Below are 4,128 nucleotides of genomic sequence, written 5' to 3' on the forward strand. Positions count from 1 at the left end.
GTTATAGGTATGCGAGTAGGGATTTCCTTGAGCATAGTTCACTTGCTCTGCTTGGATTCCTGTTAGGAGTTGACAATCTGTAGGGGTGTGGCCTTGGATTCCACAGACTTCGCAATTTTGAGTCACGACAACCACAGTGGATGGAGGTGATACATTTAAACTTTCAATTTTCTGGGCAAGAGCTTCCACTTTTGCATTAACATGATCAAGGCTACTTATCTCGTACATGCCAGTTTTCGTTTGAGGTTTTTCTACCATTGTTCGGTCGCTTCCCCACTGATAATGGTTTTGGGCCATGCTTTCGATAAGTTGATAAGCGTCAGCGTAAGGTTTATCCATAAGCGCACCACCTGCGGCGGCGTCTATTGTTAATCTTGTGTTATATAAGAGACCATTATAGAAGGTATGAATTACTAACCAGTCCTCTAAACCATGGTGTGGACAAAGTCTCATCATGTCTTTGTATCTTTCCCATGCTTCGAAAAGAGACTCGTTATCTTTCTGTTTAAATCCATTTATCTGGGCTCTTAACATAACTGTTTTGCTTGGAGGAAAATATCGGGCAAGAAAGACTTTCTTCAACTCATTCCATGTGGTGACTGAGTTGGAAGGAAGAGACTGAAGCCATCTTCTAGCTTTATCTCTTAACGAGAAAGGAAAAAGACGAAGTCGAATTGCCTCTGAAGTGACACCATTAGCTTTAACAGTATCAGCGTATTGAACAAATACGGATAAATGAAGGTTTGGATCCTCGGTAGGATTTCCAGAGAATTGATTCTGTTGCACTGCCTGTAACAGCGAAGGTTTAAGTTCGAAGTTGTTTGCTTCGATTGCGGGTGGAGCAATACTCGAATGCGGCTCGTCTTGCGATGGAGCGGCGTAATCTCGAAGAGCACGAGCTGGTTCTGCCATCTCGGGTATCAGCGAAGAAAGAAGATTTTTGAGATCAGGAATTTCAATTGGAGGGAGATTGTTTGCAGCACGATACTCTCGAATTCGTCGTAAGACTCGGAGATATCGTTCAACGTCGTTGATTCGTAAGTAATACGGTTCGCCTTGTGAGCGAGTATGTGGCATACAAATCAACGAAAACAAGAAAAAAATAAAAATAAAAATTGCCTTAGTCTCTACAGCGTAACAGAAGAGTTACGATATCGACTAAATAAAAGTCCCCGGCAACGGCGCCAAAAACTTGATCGCGACTTTATGAGTCTATTGGGTTATTAACTGCAAGTGCATAGTCTAATCGCGTAGTAATAAAATATATGGATCCCACAGGGACTTATGAATCGATACACCGTTTTCTAAGGTTACTTCGTAAAGCTAAGGCGGATGATACTTTGTTGATTAGGGGGGAAAATAAAACTAAAATAAGATCTATATTAAATATCAAATAAGCGGATATCGGTATGTAGTTCGTCGTAATTAGGGAATCAAATCTTCATTGGTTTCGTAGTTTTAAAATAAATCTTTTCAGTAGACACTATTAATTTAAAAGCCTTTTCTCAAACTCTCGCTCTGTTGAATAGACTATGACTTTATATTAACGTGCGTTGTCACTAATTAGTTAAGTCCAAAATCACTTTTTGAAAACAATAGAATCTATAGAAACTCTTTTTAAGAAAATACTAATCATTTAAACACCCAGTAAAAATAAAGGCGAAGGAATAAAATACTATGATCTAACGTAAGGTTAGACCCAGTAAAAATTACACAATAGTTTCCGGTGTAGAAACTATTGTGAGAAAATTAATTGAATGCTTGAAAGATTGACTGGAAAAGAAAAGAAATAAAAATTGCTAGGAAAGTAAAGTGCTGAAAGAATTAAAAAGGCAGTAAAATAAATGTAGTGCCGAAAACTGGAGAATTTGAGAGAGACCGAGAGAGCTGCAGGGTTGGATCCTTGGCTCTATTTATATTACTCCAATTTGTAACCGTTTCCCACAAATTCCTTCAGTAAGTAACCTTCACGCTTCAACGAGTCAAACGGAAGAATAGGCTCAACGTGCCTCTGTTGCGCGTCAAAAGCCAAAAATATAGGAGTGGAGTGTGACGTTCGTCACACCATGTGTTACGCTCGTAACACAAGGTAGCAGGGCGTGACGCTCGTCACACCATGCGTGGCGCTCGTCACAGCTTCAGCGCTTAGGCAGTTTTGGGCTGGGCCTTAGTGGAATTGTTTCTCATACTTTTTGCACCTCCTTTTCTTTGTTTTTCACGTATGCTTCAAATAATGTTGCCTGAAATAAATAGAAGGAAAATACCAAGTAATATCGAATAAAATGAAATAAATCGAATCAAATAATAATATAATTTAATTAAATCGAGTCCAAAAATGTGATATTATTTCATGTTATCAATGATCTAATACCAGGAGACATAGATCACCGCTGGGGATAGGCAAAGGTCACAGCTTCTGATTGTCGGGGATTTCCATCAGTTCTCAGGAACAGGATGTTGAAAAATCAGTAAGCTTTGTCGTAGAAGAAACTCTACTGGGGAATTTATCAAGGAATGAGGTAAAACTTCGTGGGGAACAACCTCCAAACAGATACCCATCAACCAAAATACTCCCTTCCAACCGCTGGAGAGACATCTCTGCCAAGGGGAGAAAGAACAAATTCTCCGCTAAGGAAGGAAACAACACATCTTCCTCAACACCTCTCAATACAGAAGAAAATCCTTAAACACGGAGGGGATACAAATTTCCAAATTGGGTCAAGCAAACCGGCGGGGGATGAACTGTAGGCAACCCTCAAAGGAAACTGCCTCTGCTGAGGGAAATCGGAAATGAATCCTTCGTCAACACGTGCCAGGCTGGGGATGAAAAGGGACTCAAGCCCTTTACCAGCTGCTCCAAACAACTTCTTGCTGATGAAACAACTGAAAGTTGATGAAGAGGACATAAACATGCCAAAATATGAAAAAAAAATCTTACCTTTTGAAAATCGTACTATCCTTGGGAGAGCACTGAAGACGTTTCGACTGTCCTTTCAGTCATTGTGAATGCTCATTTTGTTTAAAACAGTTTATGAAATTTTATTTGCTTAAAAATGATATTTATTAATTAAAACATGCAAACATTTGTTAAACAGAAACAAATAAGAGTTCCAAGAATTGGATAAATGCTTAAATTTATTTGATAGAATGGTAGTCCGCAAATGGCGAGACTCCATGGATCTTTACAAATTTGAAATTGGTGATATACATGGAAAAAGGGCTACATTGAACATAATGACCATTTCTCCACAAACTCTGAATCCACTGTATTTGAAGCTTCAGTTGACGATGACTGAGCAAGACTCTTTGACAAATGACAGTTGTAGAGTAAGGTCTTGTCAGGATGCAGTTACTTGCCAAATCCCTAATTTTTGCCTCGATTTCCCCAGGGTGAGGTACTCAATTTAGCAGGATATATATATTTATTTTTTTATGTCTCTAACTTTTGTCTGGATCTCCCTTTCGGGTTTTGAATCCACCGAGATGCTCATTTTTGCCTAAGCCGCCCTTTCGGGTTTTCAACTTAGCGAGCTATTCTGTTTTTTTATTTATTTTTACGCGAAATATTTCTTGACTGCATCTGAATTCACTAACGAGTGAAATCCTCCCCGTCCATAGTTGTAAGCAACAAAGCACCGCATGAAAAGGCTCTCTTAATAACATATAGACCTTCATAGTTTGGAGTCCACTTGCCCCTGGAATCGGGCGCGAAAGACAAGACTTTCTTGAGCACGAGGTCACCTTCTCGGAACACGCGAGGTTTGACCTTCTTATCAAAGGCTTTCTTCATCCTTTGATGATATAACTGACCATGGCACATGGCAGTTAATCTCTTCTCTTCGATCAAGTTCAACTGGTCATAATGACTCTAAACCCATTCAGCCTCAGTCAACTTAGCTTCTATCAAGACTCTCATTGATGGGATCTCAACCTCCATGGGGAGCACAACCTCCATGCCATATACAAGATAGAAAGGGGTTGCCCCTGTTGAAGTGCGAACTGACGTACGATAGCCATGCAAAGCAAATGGCAACATCTCATGCCAATCTTTGTACGTAACAACCATCTTCTGAATAATCTTCTTGATGTTCTTGTTAGCAGATTCAACAGCCCCATTCATCTTGGGTC

At 39.8% G+C, this 4,128-nt stretch overlaps 1 non-coding gene across 1 annotated transcript; it reads left to right on the plus strand.

Moving 5' to 3' along the window:
* The first annotated feature begins 427 nt into the window (after positions 1-427).
* LOC127099824 (small nucleolar RNA R71) lies at positions 428-534 on the plus strand. Its single transcript, XR_007794291.1, has one exon. It is a non-coding gene; the product is annotated as a small nucleolar RNA R71 (small nucleolar RNA).
* Positions 535-4,128: the final 3,594 nt, after the last annotated feature.

Source organism: Lathyrus oleraceus, chromosome 6 (genome assembly GCF_024323335.1).
Source record: "Lathyrus oleraceus cultivar Zhongwan6 chromosome 6, CAAS_Psat_ZW6_1.0, whole genome shotgun sequence".
Lineage (NCBI taxonomy): Eukaryota > Viridiplantae > Streptophyta > Magnoliopsida > Fabales > Fabaceae > Lathyrus > Lathyrus oleraceus.